This window comes from Cricetulus griseus, chromosome 6 (assembly GCF_003668045.3).
Source record: "Cricetulus griseus strain 17A/GY chromosome 6, alternate assembly CriGri-PICRH-1.0, whole genome shotgun sequence".
Classification (NCBI taxonomy): Eukaryota; Metazoa; Chordata; class Mammalia; order Rodentia; family Cricetidae; genus Cricetulus; species Cricetulus griseus.
Window position 1 is genome coordinate 125,499,467 of NC_048599.1, and position 27,811 is coordinate 125,527,277.

The 27,811-nt window shown below is 38.2% G+C and overlaps 1 pseudogene; it reads left to right on the forward strand.

Moving 5' to 3' along the window:
* Positions 1-14,233, forward strand: part of LOC100751182 — a 38,940-nt pseudogene extending 24,707 nt beyond the window's left edge.
* Positions 14,234-27,811: the final 13,578 nt, after the last annotated feature.

Genomic DNA, 27,811 nt, shown 5'->3' on the forward strand with positions numbered 1-27,811 from the left:
TCCTTAGCTCTGTCCTTCACACTGTAGACTTCCACCATCTTCCTGTCGGCCCCTGCCAGCCTTCTCTACAACCTTAGTGTTGCCAGTTTCTCCCCCGTTTCCCACACACCTTTTGCCCTGTTTCCAGTGCTATTTTTCCAAACCCTTTGGCATAGTGCACTATTTCTACCCCATTCTCCATGTTTTCACTGCTGTTCGCTTCTTCTGGGTTACCCCTGCTTTGCTGGCTTTTCCTGGTCCAGCTAGCCCACATAACTCTGTGACAGGATGCTGCTTTCTTGTTCTGGAATATGACCCTCTCCAGGCCTTTGATCATCATGAATTTCAGCTAAAAAAACTGTTCTCTTTCCCCACTCCCCTCCCAGGAAAAGTAAAGTGTTGGCTTCTCTGAGCTGTCATAGCACAGAGACACAGTGGTTGGTCGCACTTCCTGTGTTTCTTGAAGATTCCCCCTGCTTGGCTGTGAGCTGTTCAAGACAAGGATGCCTTGCACTCATTTTGTTGCTCCTGGTGCTTGGCTCAGTGCATGACACCTAAGAGCTGCTCTAAACAGAATGAAATAATAAATCATTTTGCACTTTTAATTGTGAGCCAATTTCAATGTTATTACTTAGAGATTCACTTTCTGTCTGGGAACGAGGCCATTAAGAAAAATAATTTTATCCATGTTGTAAAAATTAGCTTTTCTCAATTTACCTGAAAGTCAAAATCCATTACAGTTGGAAGATACTCTTCACTATTAAGAAGACCCTCTGTTTCTATGAATGTATATTTTTGGGGAGAGGTTTAGAAGTATGATCTGTGAGTGGTCAGTATATACATAACAGCTGCATGCAAGATTATTAATTTAAAAAATCCCAAGCAAAAGAAAACTGCTATAGGATATAGCTTTCCTCAAAGCTAAAGCTGGCTATAAAGTTCATCTGGTGGCAATTTTTCGAATGCATTTTAAATTGGACGGTAGCAGGCCAATGCTATCTATAGAAAATTACATTTGGCTCTATTGCCAATGTGTGCTATTTTCTTCTCTATACTCCATCTGTTATCAGAAAACTAATACAGGTGCTTCTTTAAGTCCCTGCCACGCTTTCTAGAAAAAGGGGAAAGAATAGCATGTAAGTGTTAACATTTCCCCTCCCACGGAATGGGAACATCATAATGCTTTGATTTTTAAGGCACACCCAATTAAGACAGCAGTTATACCAATCTGACCAGAATGGTCTTTGGGAAGTTGCTCAAGGGTTTTGATGAAATGTCAACCCTAGCAAACCACCAGTCTTTGGCAGCAGGAATAAACATCATGGTATCTTGTCTTTTCTCTTATGTTTGAGTCATATGGTGGCATATGCCTATAACCCAGAGAGGACAACTTAGAGTCCCACAGTGATCTCTTTCTCTCTCTCTCCGTGTGTGTGTGTGTGTGTGTGTGTGTGTGTGTGTGTGTGTGTGTGTGTGTGTGTGTGTGTGTGGGCATATGCTTATGATCCAGAGGACAACTTAGAGCACCTCAATGATCTTTCTCTCTCTCTTTCTTGTGTGTAAGCACACACACACATGCATATCGAGTGCTTACTATTGCTTTTATATTCTTTGAAAGAGCAGGGTTTGAACAGGGTTTCTCTGTGTAGCTCTGGCTGTCCTGGAGCTTGTTTTGTAGACCAGACTGTGCTCAAACTCACAGAGATTAGCCTACCTCTGCCTCCTGAGTACTGAATTAAACATGTGTGCCACCACTACCTGGCTTTGCTTTTATAACTTATGAGACAGAGATGGATACATAGAAATATGTGGAGATAATCCATTTAGATTGGCAAAATTTACACAGAGCATAAGTCTTAAGCCTTCGTCTTAAGCCCTTAGATGTGAAGTATCAGCATTAAATAAGTGAAGAGCATTCATGGTCTATCACTGCATCCTAAAAATGATAACCCCCAAACAGGACAAGGAAGTATAACAGAGGATCCTTCTGGCTGTGAGTCACCTGGTACATCTTAATCTTTCTACTCTATAGCACTTGACAGTTCCAGTGAATTATTTTATTTGAGACTTTATCTCAGAAATTAACTTTTCATTAACACTCAGTAAGACTTGTGAAAATAGAGTGACTCTATATCAAATCTACTTCTTAGCCAAAACAAGCAAGCTGAATGCTGGACTTACAGGCATGCATCACCATGCTTGTTTTGGTCTATTTTTCGCTATTCTTCACTTAAGCCATGTAAAAGTTGATCTACTATTAGCAAACAAAGTTGATGAGGTAGAGAGAATTTCAGCTTTATTTTCAAGGTGATAGTCTTTGCATTCCACTTTCATCTTTGCTACTTATAGTATCTGTGAATTTGACCAAGTTATTGAATCTCTTGATCCCTCATTTCCTTCAGTACAAAATAAGGAATAATATGTCTAATGGAATTCAAATGGAATTACCCATGGAACTCAAAAGGAAATGATATTTGTTTTGCCACTAGTCTTTTGTTTATTGCTGCTATCTCAGTTGCACAATAATTCCTACGCTGAACCTATGCCATAGTGTCTTCTAAAATGCTGAGTAAATGAGTGTATGCTCACTGTGTGTTAATCTTTTTCCCTCATCCTGTAGTTGGAGACATGCACAGAGTTTTCTTTTAAGCAATAGTTAGCCCCTGTTTCTTCCCTTTCAAAGATGTCCATTGGAGACACATATTGCTCTACCACACTGATGTTGATCTTAGTAGTGCTAAATGATGTTAACTTATGAGATGGGAGTTAAGATTTGGCATGTGCTTCCATATTAAGATTTTCTCTCTTTTGCCCTCTCTTGTTTTGCCAAGGGAAAGATATACCCCAAATAGCCAGTGTCACTTGAGCCATGTGATAGGACAGGCTGAGTCAAGTTCAAGGAAACTCCAGCTAACTCATAAATACAACACAAAATAAAGCAATACCTATTTATCTTGGACTCAATATTTTCTTAGTTTCCTGTGTAGAAATAGTCAGCTGATATAGAAGGGCTTAATTGTAAAAATGAAATTAATGTCAACTTAGCATGTAAAACTTATTTTTTCAAGACAGGGTGTCACCAGGTAGCCCCAGCTGTCCTGAAACCCACTCAGTAGAACAGGCTTACCTTGAACTCAGAACTCAAGAGACTCACCTGCCTCTGCCTCCCGAGTGCTGGGATTAAAGTCACACACACAACCATCCAGTGAAGCATGTATAAAATTTTGATACTCAACTATATCTTCTGTGTCTACTATAAATTGAAGTTATCAATTTGAACCATAGTTGTCTTAGTAAGGATTCTGTTGATGTGAAGAGATACCATGATCATGGCAACTCTTATAAAGCAAGAACATTTAATTGGGGCAACTTACATTTTTAGAGGTTTAGTCCATCATCATCATGGTGCAACAAGGTGGCATGCAGGCAGATGTGCTGGAGAAGTAGCTGAGAGTCCTACATCTTGACTCAAGACAACAGGAAATGGTCTGTCTCATTGGGTGTGGCTTGAGCATATATGACAGCACTAGGCCCCACCTCCACTGTGACATACTTCCTCCAACAAGACCACACCTACTTCAACAAAGCCACACCTCCTAATAGTGCCACTTCCTTTGTCTTTCAAACTACTACAATAGCTTAAGACTATCCTTTACCAGATTAATTCACCCACTAACAGGTCATTGTACTGTCATTATAGTCACAAGTAGCTGAATTAGGCATTCAAAGAACATAATTCATGGTAGCTATCCTCAAAAAGTACATAAATATATCCTCAAAAAATGGGTCTTGTCTTTAAAAAAATAGCTGACTTTGTGTAGGTTAATTCTCAGCTTCTCATCAGGATATAGAGAAAGAATTCTGTGCTGCTTACAGGCTCTGACCTGAGAGAGAAGAAACCCATCTTCATTTCCTCATCTGCAAAACAAGGATAATAATAACTACCACCCAATGGAGCTGTGAAACTTAAACGAAAGCATACATATAAAACTCTTAGCACACTGTCTGGCTCGTAGTAAGCAGTTAGTAGAAGTTGGCCCTTGTTGTGGTTGTTATGCTTGTGAGTGACAAGATGCTTAGGCAAGAGGCCAGGCTAATTCTGCCACTCTAAGCCATAATGACAGTGCATTCTAGCCTAGCTCTGTGATAGGACAGGGAATCTGATAGCAAGAACTCATTACAGGGAATCCAGTAGATCAGCATCTTTATCCTTATGGAAGGAAAATAATGCAGATCACATATTTTATTTGCATTTATTCCTATAAAGTCTGTTGGATCTATTTCAGAGTTTTTTCTCCCTCAGGCTCAAGAATTTGCACACTTGGTTATCGTTGTTTTTCACTCAATAACCATCTACAAATTTTTCAAATTTCCGATTCTATTTTGTGAAGATTGTAGATCAAGGAAGTTTTGATCTGAGCCAACCATAGTAGGAAAATAATAGGCTGAAAAACAATACATATTTTAATATTTAATTTTATTTTGTCTTGAAATATTCACCTCCAATACTATCTCCTTCTAGTCTCAGGCAATAATATTGGCCCTATTTCAGGTCTGGACTGGGCCTTCACTCTATCTCCTCACCATGGCTCTTTTGTAGATGCTGGTGGTCCAGTCTAGATCAAGGGTACCTTAAACTAAGAATTTTGTTCTTGATTTATCAAATATTTCTTTCTTGCCTGGGATGCTATGAGGGTATCAGATTTACAGCTGCTATGGATGGGGCCATAGGGGGAAATTGGTGATAGAAGAAGGTAAAATAAACGCAGCAAAGGCCAAGTGTACAAAATAGAGATTAGTTGGCTCCTTGGTTAAAACCAACAAAGCTACTAAATCTAGTCTTACCCAAGTTATCTTAAGATAACTGATAAGTTTATTTCATTGTCTAATGAACTTTTGAGTAGGATTTTTTGTTACATGCAACATAACAATCATTCAACCTACACACAACACTCTTATTCCTATGCTTGAAACTCAGATAATCTTAAATAATGGTAAAGTTTTTGTTTTATTGAAGGATAAATAACAGCTGCATTGTATCCCTATGGCATGTTTAGTTGGTTGTCTCTTTTCTACCATTTTTCTTCATTTTGACCCAGGATGCATAGTCGAATACAATTCCCTACTCATATTTTCTAAGGAAAAAGTGTTACTAGAAATTATGAGATGATCTAGTCATTAAGCACTTGCTGTGTGAGCATATAGACCTGAGTTTGGATTCTAAATACCAAGTAAAAAGCAGGGCATGATGTTCCATGACTGTATTCCCAACTGAAGAATCAAAGACTAGTAGTTCCTGGAGTTTTCTGGCCAGCCAATACAGCTGAATTGGTGACCTCCGGGTTTAATGAGAGACCCTATCTCAAAAAATAAGGTGGATTGCAATTGGGGAAAACACCTGCTGCAAATCTTTGGTCTCCATGCATACTCCCTCTTCACATGTACATACAGCCACACATCCACATACATACTCTCTCTCTCTCTCTCTCTCTCTCTCTTGCACACACACACACACACACACACACACACACACACAAACATACACAAAATAAAAATCATGATTAGATACAAGACAAAAGAAGTCTGAACAAGAAAATTGTATATGCAAATATTATATGTGCACTCATATATAATCCATACGTATTCCATAATACAACCTAAACTCTATAGACACTCATAAGAAATACTGCTTTTATAACAAAACAATATACATTATTAAATGTTAAATGTATTTCTTCCTGCAATGGAGCTATTAAAACAAGATATTGTCCTTAGGCATAAAACACTCCTTCCCTACCTAGACAGTCCTTGTGACATTTATGTTACACTCATTTGTCACACAGTCGCTTCACTTAACAACTAGATTGTGATCAAACATTACAGCACATTAATTCCCTAGTGAGACAAGGTAGAATATAGTGTGCCCTGCTGTTTTGTCACATTTCCTTTTTTTTTTACTGTAACTTTCTTTTAGTATCACCAAATTTGGTGCTTTTATCAAAATGATTGACTCCTAAATTGGAAGATTTGTTTGATGCTGAGGCTCCATAACATGGATTAGAGACTTACTGAAGATTTACAAGTGTTTGAGCATAGCTCCCCCCCCCCATTGGCCTTGTTCAGATGGTGTGGTAGGTTTCTAATCCCAAAGCTATAGTTAAAAAAACAAAGGGAAAAATGAAAGAAAACCTTCCCATCCTGAATTAATTGTAAAATGTTCAACAATTTTCCATGTGCCATCTAACCATTGCTAATTTTATTGCTCTTATGTTGATATATACCTTTGAAATGGTTGTTTTTGTGACGAAGCAGAGGAAATGAGTTAATGTTGAGGGCTCGTGAGGCTGACATTAAGCTAATAAGAATTTTCAATTATCATTGGCATGGTTAATTGTAAACCCCATGCCTAATGAAAGTTTATATCCTAAGGAAACAGAAAAAGGGATGGTGTTGTTAATGGGGTGCTGTGTGTGTGTAACAAAATGGAGTAATGCATGTCTTTCCATTAAGTGATCTATTACCAAGCATGCTTTTTAAAATTTGAGGTATTTTTCTAATGTCTTTGCCCATTTGTGGCATTTTATGACCATACCTCTCACTTCTGGGGGAGCCAAGGCAGGGAAGGGAATTACAGGGAAGAGAATTACAGTAAGAGATGAAGAATAACAGGATGGAAACAGGGATACATTCTGGGCTGATTCAACAAAGAGGTGGGAGTAGATTTCTCCATGATGACTTTTAAAGCACTGCCGATACAATAGAATCACTACTGTAACACTGGAGGAGAGGGAAAATTTGCATTCATCATTTAGTTTTTTTCCCAGCATTTTATTGAAAGATAGATTCAAGGTCACTGCACCAAAAAATCTAATCCACAGTCAAACAGGATGAGACTGTACTTTGATTCAACCTACATTTTAAATTATGTATCTTGGCACATTAAATCATCGTAAATGAGCATTGCCTTTTCTATCAAGATATTTGTAGTAATATAGTCAAATACAGTTAGGATGCTAGACAAATTTTTAAAACATTATTTCTTCTTCCTTGCCAAAGTTTCATAGCAGAAGCTCCACAGACACTGCAAGTGTAGAGAACTCTTTTGGCTAGCCACTGAACTTACTGTGGGATTTGAAACACTGTATGCTGACCAAGATTATTCAGAATTAGTTTCTTTCTGGTATGAGAGCTTTATGCTGCTTGTTCTTAGCTTATGTTATAACACACACACACACACACACACACACACACACACACACACACACACACACATCTTTAGTTTTACATATCCACAGAAATAATTTACATATGGCATTCTCCCCCCTACTCAGTGTTAGGTTTAACAGTTGTTTTAGAAGTTATTAACAGACAAATTAAAAATTCAAAAATTTAACTCTCGTTAGTGTTAGAGATACTTTTAATATATGTGCATTTGAAATAATTATCAAGCATTAAAATCCTTTTGAAAAGTATGAAATATACCATTTTGTTTTGCAAACCTGAAATAGTGCCAAAACTTTAGCTGGTTCTCTCTATTAACAATTATGTTGAAGTCTGATAAGGAACTGGACAGATTGCATCCTAATAATTGCCCATGGGCCTAACGTGAAATCTTCCAAAATCTTTACATTCAGTTGCCTATTTAACAGTAAACTCTGGGCTTAAGAACACAGACTTTGCCAGGGACCTAAACCAGCATCTGTTGAACTACATTCAAGGTATTCAACCCTCTCCTCCCCCATTTCTCCATCTGTGAAATGGAAGCATGTACTTCATTATAGGGCTTTTGCCAGAATTGGAATAACTGATAAATGTAAGTCACACAGAAATGTTTGTGTCTTGCATAGGGGATGCCTGATAAATGCTAGTGATTCTTATTCTTATTGTAAATGACTATTTTTTTTTTACCGTCTTGCACTGGTTGATTGAAAACAATCCTATTAATGATAATATTTTATTATGCTTTAAATCTTGATATGTCACACTAAATACACTAAGACTCCCTGGCCTTATGTTATTTCATCGAAATGAGAGTTTCAGAATATCTAATCAATACTTCCATTATCATTTTCTACTGCATTATGTAAAGAAGACAACTAATTAGTGAAAATGAAATTTTCTTCATCCGTGTCTCTAATATTCTGAGCAACTCAAAATAAAGTATTTAATATACATGCTACAGAAGGCATATAATTTCTAATATAATAACTTTCTTTCTTATTTCCAGGGTACTTGTGATGTTTAATTAGTTAACATTTGAAAAGTGCTTTGTGGATTAAAAGAGCTACATAAGTGCTAACTCTTCATTGTTAATAACAAAAGATCAGGTTTGAAAGAACACATCAAGCATATTGTACAAAGAAACTGTATTTTATTGTAATTTTTGCTCTTCAACTTTGTGGAAAACTGCCATTAAAGTTTATTCTTTTAAGAGATAAAAACAGAACCATCTCACTGGAAATCTCAGCTCACTTATCCAGTGATAAATGTTGGGACTTGACAAACCCACATACAAAAGTGCTTTTTTTTTTTTAAGTTCTTGTTGAGGTTAAGATAAGCATACCCACTTAACTCAGCCATGGAAAGAAGTATTCTGGAAGGTAGTGCTGGCTTCATGCTGCTTGGAGGAAAGTGTATTGATAGCTGCTATGAGCCTATGGTGGCCCCATACTCCCCATGAGCCCACAGACAGACGCATTGGGCTGTGGGGGGCATTCTGTCCACAGCAATGTCTGCCAACAAGACAATCTTTATCTCTCACTCTCACCTCTGTAACAGATCACATGAGCAGAGCTCATGAATCTTGGAGCAGCAAACATCTTTAAAGATCACCTTAATCCATCCCTTCAGTCCCCAGACACAAGGAAAGTCCATTGAGAAAGAAAACTGTGTGCACTCCGTGGGTGAACTTCATGGTGGGTGGGTGATAACGCAATGGAAACACTTCTTTTTCACAAGTTTATTTGCACAAACTGTGGGGGTGTGCTTGTGTACCTATGTCTGCTGTGTTGGCCATTCTCTGAAGAGTGGCAAACCCTAACTGACCCCGTTCTAATTCTATCTGTGGTCTTTGATGGATTTCAAGATGAAACAAATTTGGCAAGACAAGGACTTCAGGTGACGTCTGCATTTTAAGTGCTAACAGCAGACAGTGAAAGCAAGTTCCTGAGGCCTTTTCAGTGGGCACTAAGTTTTCAGGGATTCTGAGGTCTTGTTGATTTATCACACTTCTCTTTCTGTGTGTTTGTGTGTGTGCACATGTGTGTGTATGTCTACATGTACATGTATGTGTGAAGGAACACATGGAGGTCAGGGGTATCTTCTTCAGTAATTTCGTATCTTCAGTATATTCGGTATCTTCTTCAGTAGTTTACCACCTTTTACTTTGAGACATTGTTTCTCATTGCCTCTGGAGCTCTCTGTTTCATCTAGATCAGCCCAATGAGGCTCAGAGATCTGCCTTTCTCCATTTCACCCCCAGTCCCAGTGCAGGGGTTACAGGTTTCTACTGTTACATTTGGCTTCTGTCTGTAGGTGCTATGCTATGGAAAGCAAGCATTTCCCCAGATTGAACCTTTTTTTTTGTTTTTTATATTCAGTCCCCACACTCTTTCTCAATTTCCTGCTTTGGTTTCCGACACTTTTGCCTTGGAACTCCATTCCTTTGCTCGGTGGTTCTTCCTGTACCCTCACAGGGCATTTGAGATGCAAAGGAGACATTTTGAGCTATTGTAGTTCACAGGGAAAGGATCATGAGTGTTGAGAACCCAGGTATAAGCAGTCAAGCAGAACAAAGAATGGTCTAATTCAAGTGCTGAGAGATTCCGATGGAGACACCATAGTGGTAATCATCTTTGCCACTATGAACTTAATGTAAGCTTCAGACTTTTTCCTTGGAACAAATTTTGATATATTAGCTGGTAGGACATGAGAGAGAGAGAGAGAGCATGGATATGAATCCCATGAGATAAGCTCTCACAGGAGACAGAGAACGAGGGAGGAGCCTGTGGCAGGCATTGTGGGTGGATTGACCCATAGTCATTGGCAAGTTCTCCTTTTACTAAACAACCTGAAAAACTAATTTTTCCCAGCTTTCCTTTGGGATGAGTGACTATACTGCAAATGTTGACTGGAAATAAATAAGAGCCTGAATAAAGTAGGAGTCAGGGCTTCTGGTGACGTAACCTTCTCTTGGATAGGGGATGGCTGGTGGTTGCCTTTCCTTTTCTTCCTGGCCTGGTGTGGATGTGATGTACAGAATCATTGTTCAAACACAGGATGAAAGCCATGCAGAGGAAAAGCCAATGTGTTGAACATGGTTGGGGCAGAACAGAAAGTGGCTGTGGTCTCAGTGCACACTAAACAGGTGAACAAATTATGGCCACTGCTACCCCTGCTCTTACTTTATTAGACAAGGGGACATCTATTGGCTTTATTATGTTATTCTGTTTCTTAATGGTTATAGAGATGAACATATTTCTAACAATTCAGAATCAAAGGCAAAAATTACAAATACATAATTTTACATGTGCTTACTCCACCCTTTTCTCAGACTATTCTGTCTGTCAATCTGGACTGCCCTTCGCTTGACTTAGAGTAGCCAAGCCTGACCAGACTCCTGTGTAACTAATTCCAACATCAAGAACTTATTATTTGAAAGGCAATGCAGCAGGCATAAAATTCTCAAGGTACAGTCCTTTGCTCTGAAAGCTTTGGTTTTAAGACAAAGGAGACAATTTCACTAAATTCTGTTGACGTAATCTATACTGGGATCTTGCCATCACAGTTTTGATAGTGTGGAATCTGGTGTTCAAGAGGGAGAGATCAGAGATAGAGGCGCCAGGTGAGAAGTGACTACTATCATTTAGTCTGGAGCAGTGTCCACAGCATAGTCCAGATCATAAAAAAGCATCACTAGGTGTCTGAATATGGGATGAAAGGAGCACGTCTGTATTTTCAAGGACATTTGACTTCTTACTGGAACAATTGACTTTTTAGCTGCTTTCCTCTATTTTGATGATCTTGCTTGCTGAAATCACCTGTTCTTCTATCAAATATCTAAAAGCAAGAACATGAATAAGCTGATTAAACTCCTATGGAGGAAGGGTGGCTTAGTGGCTCTGAGAACTGGCTGTTCAGCAAAGGACTTATGAATGAGAATTTGTACCTTGGCAAGCTACTGAACAGCTCTTTCAAGACAATCCATTGTCTATAAAATGGGGATAAAGTGAGTATTTGTTTTATAATGCTTCTAATGTTGCTGAATGCAAAGGTATTCATGCAATGATGACTAGTACATGCTCAATGAATATCTATTGAGTGTGCAACACTGGACACTGGGAATGTAACGGGAAAGGCAAAGAACAATGAGATTATAGCCTGTCATTTAGGAGTTTAACAGTATTGGAGGATGGATATGAAGCAGGCAATCAAGTTTACTGATGTTTCCTGGGAAAACGGACAGAATTATGACAGCTCTAACTGAAGCAACTCCAGTATGCAGTATCTGGTTCTGTGTGATTCATGGTAGGTTTTCTGAGTGATGAGTTTAGTGCTTGTACACACATATGAGCCTCCCCAGGAAACTCTTCTCTAGCAATGTGAAACTAGGTTCACTTAAATTAGGTTGAGAAAACTGAGTTCAGCTTAGGTGAACAGGGGTCAAGTTCAATTGGTGGCACTACTTGAGGAGTCTATGGAAACTTAAGGACAGCGAGACCAAGATGCCTTATGTGAAGGACTGATAAATTTTATTTTTTATAGAGGTAGCACTACTTTTTCATTGCCCAACAATACTGGTAATTTTATATAGACTCATTGCTAACAACAGTCCTATGTAACATATATGTCCATACACTAATTTGTTAATTTTTGAGTTTTCTAAGATTGGGTTACATCATGATACCTATGTAAGCATGTAAACTTCATACTGCACTTGTTCAACACAATAAGACTTAGCTACCAAAGCACCCTCTGTTATTTCCCTTCCCACTACATGATACTGTTTAGAGGAATGCTTCTGCTTCAAGCATACATGGTATTTTAAAAAGAAATGATAGTTTGTTTCCTTCTGATGATGGAGGTTGTCAACTTGAAGCATCAGAAACACCAATTTTTGGGCCTCTGCATTTTCATTTGTGCAAAGCTCTGCAGCCAAATTGTTTGCTCTAGATGCATAGCATCTTTGACTATTCAGATAGCCAGACTGGAATCCCTTCTTTGTGTTTCTTCCTTTCATCTGCTACAAGTATGCTTGGGTCACAGAGACATCCTGTTGTTTCCGTATGAAAGGGCCTGTGACAATCCCTTTCTTCTTGGAACAACCTCCATTTGTGGGCAGGCATTCTGAGGTGGAGGGGTGAAGACAAGGAAGGGAAAGATGACTAATCACCTCTTAGAGATGTAGCTGTAGAACTTCATTCCTTCTGTCTCCAAAGTATGAAGGTGAGCTTCTTTGTTCTTTTACAGCAACCTTTTGTGTGTTTGGAGCTAGAGAGGTTAGATACAGAACAGATGGAAATGTTGATGGGGAACTGAGAAAATCATCGTCAAGAGCATATCCCAGGAGTTATGTTGTAATGAAGTAAAAACCAATCCTTGAAATCAGCTCTTGTTTTCAAAAACATTTGCTTGTCATTTAGAAGAAGATTTGAACTTGTCTTTTTAATCTGGTGGCAAATAAGTTGCAAATAGGAATTTCTGGTAACAAAAGGAGACATTAAGTAGACTTTTAACAGTACAGTGTCTTGCTTATTTGTATGAATCACAAACATGTTAGTGTTAATTCAGTTGGTAGTAAAATTGTTGAAATATAAAATAAAAACAATAACAACAAAAACCAAGATAGTTGCTTTCCCCATTTTTTTGTGTGTGTAATAGGGAAAAATAGAACTGTGAAACTTTATAGATGATCAGGATGGCCACAATAATTTTGTAATTAAAATTTACCCTTTGAGATTTTAAGAGCCCATCCCATGTGAAGGGATGCACGGGATGCACTCTTGCCCTGGACACATGGGAAGGGCCTAGGCCCAGCCCAGGATGATGTGGTGGACTTTTCGGAGCCCGGAGCCCACGTTGAGAGCCCTACCCTGCCTGGGGAATGGAGGGTGGATGGGGTGGGGGAAAGGTTGGGGTGGGGTAGGAGGGGTGAGGGTGAGGGGAGGGAGAGGGAGAAGGGATTGACATGTGAAACAAGCTTGTTCCTAATTTGAACTAATTAAAAAATTACCCTTTGATATGTTTGAAATGCCTATAAATGCCTAAGTATGTTTAAGAAAAGAAAGAAAGAAAGAAAGAAAGAAAGAAAGAAAGAAAGAAAGAAAGGAGAGAAGAAAAATAACAGAGAAGGAGATATCTTGGTTGGTAAATGCCATGTAAGCATGAAGACTGAGTTCAGATCTCCATCATCCACAGAAGGTTTGGAGTGGGAATGCACACCTCTAACCCTAATGTTGCAGAGGTGGAGATAGGCGTGAGGGTCTTTTCGGCTGGTTGGCCTGACAGTCCAGGCTCAGTAAAGACATATATATGTATGCATACGTATCACACACACACACACACACACACACACACACACACACACACACACACAAACCAAAAACAAAGCAAAACAAATGGAGTTGGCAACTGGAAGGTCAGAGTGTGAAAGTGACAGTAGCAACCTGTGTCTGTGTCTTCCTGCTGTGGGGACCACAGTTGAGCACATGCCCCCAACCTGAGGTGGTGGTTGTAACAGGGTATGAGCCCTCATCTCTTTATTTAAATGTGGATCCACAGTATCTCATTCAGGATACTGATGTGTTTGTCTTCTCAGCTGGCGCTAATAAAACCTGAGACAGATTTGAGCTAGCTTTTTTCACCATTGGAAGATGTTGCATGACAGTGGCTGCATTTAGGGCAATGAATGGTCTTCAGCTAGGATTGAAGGAAACTCAGAGCATGGACTGATGCAAATCAAGAAACATACAGATTTTGAACATGGTGACTCAGCAAGGAGAACTTTGGGCTAATACTCTAGGTTTCCTGACTTTGCTCTATAGTGTATTTAGTGTTGTCATTGAGAATACACAGGGTATAGATGACCTCAAGATGACAGAAGATGTTATTGTTAACAGCTAGAACCATGACAGCTGGACCATAAGAGGTCCTTGAGCAATAGCATGTGGTGGACTAACAGGACTGACACTCAGTCTATGCACTGTAGTACAGCTGGGGGCACATGAAAGGTTCCCTGCTCCAACAGTCACTCTGAAGATTTTTGCCACCTCAGGAATGGGGGACATTTCATAGTCATCCAGGTCAATTACTAAGTCAGTCTGTAGTTGCTTTCTACATTGCACCTACAATTACTTTGAGCAGTTGGAAGCTCTGCTGTGCTGTCAGGAAGATCAAGGATGGTTAGTTTGGACTGTACTGCTTGCCCTTAGAGAGTGGAAGCCAAGTCCTTGGTGGCTCACTGAGCATGTATTCTCTTCAACTTTGGAGATGGACTTGCACCTGTTTCCTCTCCTACTCCCAAACTGGAAAGCCACTCACTCTCCAAATTCAGGCCATACTTAGTTTCAACATTTTTATCACCATGTTCATTCATTTAAAAAATCTAAAACTAGTGTTCCAAATAAAGGGTGAAACTGGAAAAAAATGAAATGAACAATAATCGAGGAAGACACTTGACATTGATGTATTTGTGTTCATCTACACATGGATATACACACACATACACACTTATAGACACACAATGCACACACACACCCAAAGTAACTGCTTCTTTATCTTGATGTTGTGTAATTAATTTATTTAAATTATTTTTATTTATAAATTTTGATTTGCTAATGAGCATTGACCCATCCGTCATCTATCCATCCTTTCAGAGCCACAGAGTAAATGCTGCTAGATTTTGTCTTATCCTTCTTTATTTGAATTGACCTCATCCATAATCAAAATTGGTGATAATGATACTCAGCTGAATGTGTCTACTTAAATGCATTTGTATCTAAGTTTGTAGTGAAAAGGGAGAAATGAATGATTAATTTCCTTGATTTTCAGGAATCACTGGAATTAGAAGACATTTCTATCATTGTGCTCATATCCATGGCCAGTTTTATGATTAAACCCATAGCTCTCCAGGTGCTGTGCTCCATTTCAATATGCATTATTTGAGTGATTGGGTTTCCCATAATTGACATAATAAAATATTTTATGATGGAGTAAAGATGACTTCTCAATTGCTGGGTGTTAAATGGTATGAGAACATTCAAATGAAAGCGAAAATTTCTCTTTTGTTTTAAAGGCCCATGAACAAAGACAGAAGTTTTTGATTATAGTATCAAAGGACATTTGAGTGTCAAAAGTGTACGAGGTACTATGTAAGTGTCTGTCAAGAGAATCAACAAGACATAACCTCCAAGTATGTGAGGCTCATCATATAAACATAAAACCTGTTCATTCAGCTTTTGCTAAAAAGTGGCCAGATCCTGCTAGAATCTTTTAAAGGATGTGGACCACCATATCTTTGGCCTTCTCTGCCAATTATTTGCAGAGAAACAGATGGTTTCTGTGCCCAAATTGAGCCATTATTTTTCTGATATACCAATTTACTACTAGCCAGCAAGTTGCCCTTTAAGCCATATTTATTATCATTCTTTTATTAAATGTCCACAAATTGGAAAATGATTCTCTTTAAAGGATGGCCTTTTATCTTCTGTAGCTTGCCAACATCTGTGTAATTGTTTTTTAGATATAGACAACTGCAATATGGCTTCCAGGCCCCAATACTAAAGTATTCGATAAATTATACTCTTTATGAAGTTTCATTATTCAAATAATTTTTGAGAACTTTTCTCTTAATTAATGATATTTTATTGGATACCATTAGATCAGAGTTTTTCTTGTGTACACATGATCTTATCATTTGGAGAATTTGAGAAAATTTTATACTTTACCTACCGACTGCTGGTATTAGCTCACTATACAAATGTCCTATAATTATAACCCTGGAGTTGCAGCTATGTCCAGTATCTGTAACTGATATGTAGTTTTGAAAACTGGGTTAAGTTTGAACACTAGGATACACTGCTTGGTAAAATTTGAGAAAATTCAAGAATGTCAATGGCACAAAGACTGTCCTAGGTAGATCTATGAGAATAAGGTAACCTTTAATAATATCCTGACAGTTATAGGATGACACAATAAGATTCATTTTAAAAACAGAAGTGAAAAATATTCAGAAAAAGGTTTAAAAGGATACAACAGTATCTGTTTAATAAAAAAGATCATAGATAGTCACTATATTATAAATATCTAGCAACTTATAGGTATATAGTATACCTACATATATATTTGTACATATATGTTTGTGTATGTGTGTGTATGTAAATACATGTTTGAAACTGTCAGAAGTCTAGAAATATAAAAATAAAATTTATATAAGTCTGGGCATAGAAAAAAGCTATTTAAGGTAAGTATGATATTCTCTGTAGACCAGGCTGGCCTTGAACTCATAGAGATCCATCTGCCTCTGACTCCCAACTGCTGAGATTAAAGGTGTGTGCCACCACTGCCCAGCCTTGATATTCTCAAGTATGCTAAGTAGTGAGTTCAGATTAACTGAGGATAGAGGTAGGCTGATACATGTTAGAGAGTTTCTTGGAGTGGGGCATGTAAGAGACATCAGGGATTAGTGGCTTTAGATAGGCATGTGGAGAGGAACAGAACCTGTATTCCAAAGAGAAGGACAAGCAAGGACAAAGGCATGTTTTATGAGATGAAATGTGGGTATAATAGTTGATTGTTCGTGTGGGCAGAGCCTGAATGCTTCAGTGCACTTGTTACAGTATTGCCACAGAACAAGTAATACGTGTCTACTTAGAGACATTTAAAATAAGTATGCTTTGCATAATATACTTTCACTCACATTTTTATGTCCCTGAATATCATGTACAATCTGTGAACACTGCAACAGCTGTAAAAAGCAGTGATGGACTGAGGTGACTAGTGTCTATTAGATGCCTTCATGTACTGTGAACACACACACACACACACACACACACACACACACACACACACACACACACACACACACATTAAAGCATGCCTCTTGGTTAATGACTTGCTGACTTGTATAAGTTGATCTCTCTTAACTCTATTTGCTTAGATATAAATGAGGATAATAATAGCCTACTACAGTAACTATGTACCTACCTATTAACCCACAGCCAATTGACTAGAAGATTCTCAAGGGGAGAGTCTCGATTGTGCTTAGCATGCAAAATGAACTAGTGGTCAGTTCCATGCTGCTATAACAAAATACCCTGGGCTGTATGGCTTACACAACATATGTTTATTTCTTGCAGAATGAGAAATATAAGGTCAGGTTTCCTTAATGATAGGGACGTGGTAATGGTCTTCTTCCTCACTTACCAGTCAGCTTTCTCACTGTGTGCTTAGAGTAGAGAAAGGAGTCCTTGATAGCTCCTCTTTTTATAATGGCACTAACCTCATACTGTAAGCCCCATATTTATGATGGCTTATAAACCTGATTATTCCCCCCAAAGCTCTAGGTTTGTTTTTTTTTTTTTGTCTCATTGGCGGTTTTAAGAGATGAATGAGGGTACACACAAAAATTCAGTCCATAATTAAATTAAGCAAGTATTTATGCTACAGAAACCTGAATGGATTATTTCTATGATCAAGCGAATTGCATAACAAATAAAAATGTTTATAGACAGAATAATGTGTAAATGAGGGAAGAATCTTTTATTGCTCTATTTCTTTGCCACTTCTATGCTGGGAAACCACTAATTTCTGGTAGAACTAGAGAGTCATTCCTATGGTAAATTCAGGCCCCTAACTTAGGCAAGGTTTTTGCAGTACAGACGTTTCTCTGGGACTGTGAAACCCATTTTCTTTTTATTCATCACAAGCAACTGAACTTTCTCCTACTTAATTTGCTGATAGGAAAGACTATTTTACTGAATTCTAGCTGTCATTACAGGGTAGACATGCTATGCTGGTATAGCCTCTAAAATCCCTAGGCATTGTCATGAAATTTGGCAAGATTCTTTATATGCCTTGAGATGGCTGATCTCAATTAAGGTATCTGTAAGTCAGCCCAGTTGGATTTGGAATCGACCAAGAGACAAGCCTCTGGGAGGGTCTACGGGGGCAATTTTAAGAAAGATTCATCAGAAGGAGGAAGACTTCTATAGGGTAGGCACACCTTCTAGCAACGACAATCCAGATTTAAAGATATGTGAGGGAGGAACAGTTGCTGTCTTTCACCTGTCGGCATTTGCTTCTTGTTGGGGAGTGCATCGCTGACACAGGAACCTAGCTTTGGGCAGCCTTCCAACATAGACTGAAGACCAGCAGCTTTCCATGAGTCCTTCAAGTCTTCAGTGTCAGATTGGGACCACTGAAACACCTGGCCTTGTGGGCTGAGCAGTTACCAGGGTCTGAGGCATTATGCAGATATTTATTGTTGAAGTACCTACCCAGGCTAATAGCCCCCTTCTCATAATACATGCTCATTCTAGAATACATATTCATTTCTAGACGAACTCCATCCTCTGGAGAACCCGGAATAATACATCCCTGTGCCCCTTTGCTGACTTGATGATATCTATAGACAATGAAGCTGTGTTAGGAAGTTTCCCTTGAGAGCTAGTGGTAACCAAATGTTCCCCAATAAGAGAATCCATCAACAGTATATTGTCTCACAGTCTAGATGCTGTCAGTCAGAGGACAACAGTGTAACCAGGGTGGTTCCTTCTGAAGGTTATGATTGTTCCTGGTCCTACTTCTGTCTTCCCTGTATCTTCATGCCGTTTCCTCTTCTTTGTATGTCTATTTTCAAATTTGCTGCATTTGCAAAGACACTGGTCATGTTGAATTAAGGCTAACCCTAATGGCTGTGTTTGACCTTTACCTCTGTTACTGTCACATTTCTTTTGTTCTATTATGGAAGGAGGGAGACAAAAAGATATATGATGACCATAGGACAGATGTGGTCAAGACACTTTGAAGGGCCCATCACATCTGCTTTCTTTTCCAACAGCCTCTCTCTCTTACTGAGTTCTGACCAGTGTAATATGAGTAGGATGGTACACACCTCCTCTGAACCCGACCTCTGAAAAAGTTCCTAGATTTTCCAGATACCTCTTTCCCCATTCTTTGGATGGGTGATTCCAGGGTGTTCTTCATACTGTTGCTGAAAGGCAGAGATTTGGTCATGGAGTACAGGGCTCAGAGTCAAACCTCTCATTGACCTTTACTCTCCCTGTCACACCACCCTCACTGAACTGGGGCACAAATAAGAAAGCACCCTGTTGCCGTGTTGAGTCCCTGAGGTTTGAGGCTCATGACACAGTGTTATGGATGCAAGCACTGCTGCCATTGTCCTTTTATTATGTTTCTGGTTAATCCTCATGTCTTCTGTGAAGGTCTCCTTAGTGGGCATTGCTGCCATTGGGTCATTTTATTCTGTTTGTTGTTGTGGGTGGTTCTCTTGTCCCACCAGGTCCTGCCGCCCTGCTTCAGCCCCAAATAAACACACAGACACTATATTAGTCATTAAACTGTTGGTCGATGACCAGGGCTTCTTATTAGCTAGTTCTGTCTTACTTATTAACCTTTTAATGAATCTATGTATTTCCATGTGGTCTTGGCTTACCAGAGAATGCCCAGACCTGTTACTCCTTTGGCGGCCTGCATGGCAACTCTTTCTGCCTCCCTTCCCCAGAATTTTCCTTGTCTCTTAGTCCCACCTATCTTCTTGCCTCATTGGCCAAACAGTATTTTATTTATCAACCAATAAGAGAAGCATATATATACAGATGGACATCCCGCATCTGTGCTTAGTCCTTTTCATGCCTTCCATGAAGGCCTCTTTAGTAGGTATTGCTGCCATTGGCTCCTTTTATCCTGTCCCTGGTTAGCTTTTCTCATGTCTTCCATGAAGGTCTCTTTAGTGGGTATTACTGCCATAGCCTACCCTCACATTTAAGGCCCCAAATTGATACCAATCTTCCCACCTACTTTTATGTATTCCAATTCCTTGAGAAGTGGTCTGATATAACCATTTTAACTGGTACCTTATGTATCCTTCCAGTTTTCATCTCCCTCTTGAATTCCAGAACCAAATTTCTACTTAGCTACTGAGTATAACACCACAATCAAGTTGAATTTGATTTATAAGCAAGGAATACATTACAGCAGTTGTAATCTTTGCATGAAAATCTGTGCCATCCTCTCTGGGTAATAAGATCACCTGGAATCTTGAGATTTTCCTGCATCTTGAGATTTGAAAGGCATTTTCAACCTTTTCTGCCATCCACATTTCCACATTGCACTTAACACAATTGTCACTTTTGTTCATTCTTCGATGTTCTTTATCATTCAGGACCTCCTCACCTCATTTCTGGTGCACTTGTGGCTTCATCTCTAAGTTCTTTCTAATCAATTCTATCTGTTGATGATTTCAGAATTTTATTTTAAAGTTGTGGCTGTACCACAGCACCCCCCATCTAAGAAGTTCTGATTTCATTTCATTACCCACAAAATAAGCCCACATTTTAAAAACTTTGCACTTAACGATCTTTATTCATTAGCTCAGACCACAACCTTGACCCTTTCATGTACAATCCAACTATGTCAGTGTCTTAGAAATTACATTTATTTATTTATTGTGTGTGTGTGTGTGTAGTAGGAAGGTAGCATGGCACAACAAATATGTGGGTATCAGTGGACAACTTGTAGGAGCCTGTCTTCTCCTTCTGTCGAATGGCATCTCAAGATTTAACTCAGTTCATCAGGTTTGGTAGCAAGTGCTAACTGCTCAGTCATCTCGCTGGCTTGAATCTTAGTCGTTTCTACATTGCCACTTCTACTTTAACAACCTCCATTACTCTATAGGTTATCAATAAAGATTCTTAAGTAGAGAAGCTTATGGATTATCTACCTCATAGTCACTAGGGAACTTTAAATAGATTCTATTTTTAGGCCACACTCTAAAAGGCATTGTGGCCTTCTTAATGTAATTCACATTGATGATGTCATAAGAATGGGAATAAAGAAACATGTAGGAGCTTTAACAACAATATGGACTCCTAGGGAGATTTCAGGGTCAACTGAATCATAGTTTACATGGATAGAACTTTTCTAAACATTTCTCATATGCAACAGAGTAGTAGGCAGGCAAGCTGAGAGGAAAAAGAATGGAATACAGCAAATTAGTTTCCATATCTGTAGAAGATTGTTTCTAGATCCCTTGCAGCTATGTAAATCTATGGATGGCCAATTCCTATTGCTCATATACAGTGGCACCAAATTTACACATTGCTACACACATCCTCTAAAATGTTTCCAAACATTTCTAGGTTACTTACAATATAATGTGGTACAACACACATGCCAAATACATACTTGGTTGCTATAGTGTTTAGGCTATAATGACAGGGAAAAAGTCTATATAAGATCAGTACAACTCAATTTGTTTCTAACACAGTTTCAATCTGTAATTGATGGAAATCCTATAGATGTAGAGGGCAGACAATATTTAAAATGAGTTCTAAATAATTTTGCCAAGGGAAAGAAAAGGGCAATACCATTGTGAAATTACCAAAGGTAATTTTTGAGTCTGCATATTTATAAAAATATAAATACATTAGGATCTGGACTTGGGGAAATAAAAGTTTCTTATTTATATGGTAATTCATCATTGGAAAGTATATGAAGAAATCGAAGTTGACTTTCTCAAAGTTGTTAGAATACACCTTATGTTTAAATTACATTATCATAAATGTCACATCCACAATAAAGAGCATATGTACTCAGGAGACTGCCCCTCTTAACAGACATGAGAAAAAGCTTGCTGGCAAGTGTTTAAAGCAAGAAAACACACAGAGGTGGGATGACAAAGGTATTTGTGTCCAACTAGCTGTATATTACAACTGCCCATCCTGTCAAGTGGGACAGTCAGAGACAAAAGATCCATTAAGAACACCATTTTCTCTGGCCTAGACCTTATGTTTCTGCCCTGGATAAAAAGAACTGAAACAACAATTCAATATCTCATAATAACAAATGAACAAATGGAGGAAAAATGATTGTGACTTCATGATTCTTCATTCTGACCTTAGAAAATGAATAGGAGAATCACATCCATTTTGCTTTTGTCCCTAGCTGCAGCAATTGGCAAACCATTGAATGCTTACAGTAAGTCATTTATGGTAAGATGTAGCCACCATAGGAATGACATATTTTTTGAGATATGAGCAAATGTTTGGATCTAAGTGGTCTTTAGTGACTTTTTTTTTTTAACTTTAACTAGGATGATTATCGTTTTAAGGAATTCCGTATCTTGGAAAGGGTTAACAACATAGTGTTTTGCAACCAGATCTGGTCTGTTTTTCAAGCTGTGCTGTATTTAGTGATATATTTAGTTCTGCAGATGTCTTGAGTCTGTCATTGGAATTGGACTTTCCCATCAAAACCAGACACTGCTTCTCAAGAAGCCAGAATGGAAAGCTCAGTGCTGCATGCTTGGACCATTGTCATTTTGTTTTCCACTCTAAGTGACAATACAAAAGATATGGTACAGTTATGCTTTTTGTGTGTCTCTGGTCCAACAGCCATCTCAACATTCATTGTGCAATGCAGTTTATAGGGTCTACGTTTGGGTTTGTCTTGAATAAGGAAATTTTGGGGGAATTGTTTAATTCATTCTCAAAGTTTTAAAAAGGTGCAGGAACGGAATTTAAAAACACTGACAGGGATTTATTTATATTCTCTCCAGAGCAGAGTTGCAAATGGAGTGGGGAAGGGAATGTAATATAAAAAAGAAGTACTTAAGGTTCTAGTAGCTCAAGATTCTATAATGAGACTCTAGTCAAGGGATGGGAACTCAAGACCTGAGGAACTCTGGGTTGTATGTTATCCTGGAAAGAATACAACCAGAGATTTATATTTAAAACAAACCAGGGACTGCATTTTCAAATGCTTCAGCAATCATTGAGTAAAAGAGCCAAGCGTGTGTCTTATCTGACTGAATAGATGAGAAAACATCATTCTGGGTTTCTATCGCTATTGTGTTATTTCATCCAATCCCCCCTCCCAAGGTGTGATTTACATAACAAAGTTAGAAAAAATTCCAGGCCTAATTATCACTTTCAAAATAGGATCTGGAAATCAGCCATTAGTGACTGAAGATTACAGATTGTTTCTTCAAAAAGCAAATCTTGAGTTCAGCTCAGAAGTTACCCTTAAAAACTGTATTGTATTGTTTTCCCACACCAAATCAAATGTCTTTTTGGCATCAAAGAAAGCAGCTCCAAGCTAATTCATAACTCAAATGCTGTCACTTCAGGCGACACTAAAGCTGTACCGTTTTAAAGTCAGAAAGATAAAGGACAGTTGTGTCTGTATTGTTTCTAATGACAAGTTGCCCATGTGGTTTTCTTCATAGTCTTTTCCATTTTGTAAAGACCAAGACAGTAATTGGAAACCAAAAATATGTTCTTTCTCTTCCATCTATTGATCAATCAAAGAGACAGAAGACATGATTAAAAAACAAGGTCTCTGGGCCTACCTACCTGAAGTTATATTCTTGTTTGTGTGTTCCCCAACTGTGGAAGAGGTACAGGATGACATCCCTCCCTGAAAAGCCTGAAGTTGATTAAAAAAGGAAGATTTGTTATAATGATAACAATAATAACAAGTGTGTGTGAGCATACGTGCATGCCTGTCTGTGTATCTGTGTCTGTGTACACCAGAGGACAACATTGGGTTCATCTCCAGGAACATTATTTACCTTATTTCAGACATTGACCTGAAGCTCATCAAATAGGGCAGATTGACTGACAAACAAGTCCTAGGATCCTCCTGTCTCTGATGCTCTAGTACTTGCACAAGTGTACTCTAGAATACTAGGCATTTTTACATGGGTTCTGGCTAGTGCAACAGCTGCTTTACCAACTGAGCCCCAAAATCTGAATGTCTTGCATACTAAAATGACACTCCATAAAATCTCATGGGATGTTTGTCAGTCAAAATGTAGGTGAACTAAAATGCATTACAGTTATCTTTAATGTGTGTGTGTGTGTGTGTGTGTGTGTGTGTGTGTGTGTGTGTGTTATGTCTTACTGTGCATATGCAAATATTCCAAAATCTGATCAAGCTTGTAACAGGAAGCATTTCAGATAAGGGTATAGTCTCTCCTTCCTTCCTTCCTCCCTTCCCTTCCCTTTCTTTCCCTTCCCTTCCCTTCCCTTCCCTTCCCTTCCCTCCCTCCCTCCCTCCCTTCCCACACATCTTCCTTCTTTTCTGTTTCCTCCTCCTTCTGCCACTTCCCCCACTTGCTTTCTTTCTTCGGGAAGGTCTCATACAGTCCAAGCTGACTTCCCATTCTCTATGTCACTGAGAATGGCCTTGAACTTCTGATCTTCCTACCTCTATTGTTCAAGTTCTCAAGTGCAGGCATTACAGTCCTGTGCCACCATATCCAGCCAAATAAGAAACCTTTATTATGTAATAGAAATTTTCCCATAAGGCTTTTTGAGAGGATTAAATGAGTCAATACTGTCAAAGTGCTTAGCTCAATTCCTATAAACAGAAAGCCCACTAAGTAGTTATCATATCCTAACATGCTTTCTTCATTGAACATTCACTTAGCAAGATTCAGATCCTATCTATAAAAGAATATTTACTATTCATCATATATATATATATATATATATATATATATATATATAATATGAAATAAGTAGAAAAAATAAGTGTAGAAGTCCTGGAAACAAATACAAATATGTTTTCAGTGTGGTTAATGATTTAAGCATTTATTCAAGGACATAGAAAAAACAGCCTATTCTGCAGGCATTTAGATGTTTTGGGTCAATTTTATGTCCATTAGAAGACAGTGACAATCTAAAATGATCTGTGAATATGAAATAAAATTGCATGGCTGTTTGGGGTTTCTCTTCTATCAACTGTAGTTAGTCACTTTTATTAAAAAGCCCTCCTTTCTGGATTCTCCAGAAGGACTAAGAATATGAGATTGACCATAATTATGAGTTTTGGTTTCATCAGACGGTCCCAAGAAGTTCTAACTAAAGAATAGAGTGAATCAAACTCTGTTGCTCATATTTTGAAAATTTGCCAAACTCTTCTTGTATAGAGGTACTGTGTAAGAAATCAGGGGTAACAAGGAAAAGGTAGAATTCTGTTTTAAAAGATCTCAAGGACTTCCAGCAACAAGTGATAATGAGAGAGAACTCAATTTACCCAAGTGTGCTAGCCACAACCTATACTTCCATATTTAGGAGATGAGATGGAAGACGCTTAGCTGAGGAACAGGCTGTGCTCCATAGTTTAAGCCTGGCCTGGGCTATGTAATGAAACTGTCTGTCTGTGTTTGTCCCTCTCCCTCCCCCACACTCTATTGAGTGATGATTACTATGCTTCTTGCTTTTATTATTTTCTTTACCCCTCATAGAAAGTCTTTATATAAAAACTTATTTCTATGCCCATTTTGAAGATGGGGAAAGATCAATGTCTCATTAATTAAGGAATTTGTGTTTGAGGCACAGAAAATGGGATGTACTAAAGAGAATTGTATCTCTACAATGCTTTTGGTATACTGAGCGTCAATTCATGATATACATGAATTTAAAGTATTTAATCCAAATAATATCGCTCAGAAGTGTGTGTAGGTAGCCTCTGATAATCGAGAAGAAATGTAATGAACAGAGAGGTGAGAGGGATTCCCCACACATTGCCCAATTTTCAGGTGTTGACTAAAGAAAGGTAAACTGTGTTTTTCTGGTTTCAGGCCCCAAATTTTCCCCACAAGTGGTTTGGAAATGGTGAGGAAGAAGAGAGAAGGGAAGACCGCAGGACCATGGTATGTCTTGTGGGTGGCCAGCAGTCACCCACAAGATTTCAGTGAAGACTAACAGAGTTGTGTTTCAGAAAGAGCAATTGGCCCGCACTGTAGAAGAATGTCTCTACTTTATTTTCATTTAGTAATCATATTGACTACAGATAATGCCAGAACTTATTTATATTTCCCCCTTTGTATTTACCCCATGATATTGACATCTCAATTCAACTATAGGTGATCTTCCCAAATAAGTGTGGTAATAGATGCATCCCTATGAAGTATAATAGCATAATAAATTAGAACATGTGTTGATTTGATGAAATTAACAATGCTGTATTGTTTATCTAGCAGGATATTGCACTGATTAAGAGGTAGGACTCTAAGCAGGAAGATTCCTGGGTGCTACTTGCTAGCTCTTAAGCACTTTGCTCAAGGTCATTTAGCTAAATACATAATTGGAACATGGTGAGACATTTGCTACAATAGAGCCACATTCATAGAAAATGCAATAGAACTAATTCTACCTGAATGCTTACAGTGCAGAGCATGATAGGTGTGATGCTGAACGTGTCATACGCATCATTGCTTTTAATAAAAACATGGCAGACCTTATGCAACTAGCTTTGCATATACACTCTTGCTGTTAATGGGAATATTGCATACCCACAGGTGGGTATTATTTTCCAAGGTTAACCTTTTTGTTCATTAGTTTTCTTATCTTCATAGGGCTACTAATAGTATATATCTCGTAGAACTGTTATGAGGAATAAATGAGTTAATTCATTACAATCTATTCAACATGTAGTAAGTTCTCCATCAATTTTAGAAAGAAAAGCATAAGGCTTTTGAAACAAGAATATAAGGCATTAGAGGACCATACTCACATAAGAAAAATAAATAAATTCTGTAAAGAGAAACAGAATCATTTTTCTAGCTTGTTTATTAGATTAAAGTAGATCAAGCTGACTAGCTGCAAGATTGTGCTGTGTATCTATGACCACCAGTACAGAAATAGCACCAGCTTTTAGATTTAAGCATCCTCGATAATTTATTGAAAAAAGCCTTATAAAATGAATACTTTAAGCAATTATATGCTCACTGATTAAACCACAGCAAGTAAAGTTTAATGAAAGAAAATCAGCTTAACTCTTAAGTATACTAATCTAATGGAATATGAGTCAGAAAATGCTAAATTTAAATTCTGTGAAATTGAAAAAAAAGAGGAAGATAAAATTGCCTGTAAATATCAATTGGGTAGCATTTTGATTTCTTAACCCACTTTATATATGTAAATAATATCCATTTGCATTAAGAGACTATTAGATGAAAATGCAACCTTATCCAGGAAAATTTAAAGACAAATAGTCTGTAGAGAACAAAAGGGACAAAGGTTTACTGAAAACATGAGTAGCCAAACTTTCAAAGTCAATGTGTTAATTAAGTAGTAGAATATTCAAATCCTGGAGAGGGGGGATGAACCAGCTAGAAAAGGCACTTGCCACCATGTCTAATGACCTGTACTCCCCACAAGGAGAGAACTGTCTCCTGAAAGTTGTCCTCTGACCTCTACACATGAGCTACAAAATATGTACAAATACATACAAACACACACACACACACACACACACACACACACACACACACACACACACACACACACACACTAATTAAATGCAATAGAAGGTTTAGAGTCTCTTCTTATAAGCATTAAAAAGTGTCTGTGACAAACCCAGGTGGCTGCACGGTGCTTTGTTTCTATGCTGGGATGTTACCCAATAAGGAATTTTTTTAAGTTGGCCTTCTATTCTCTGTTAAGTGCTTCTGGGTCATGGATGCCAAGTCAGTCATCCTTTACTCTTCTGAACATCCCAGAGATGCTTTACAAATGGTGTGCAGTAACATATGTCTTTATTGAGTTGGATGGCTTTCCAAATAGGAAGTTTCAGGGAAGAATTC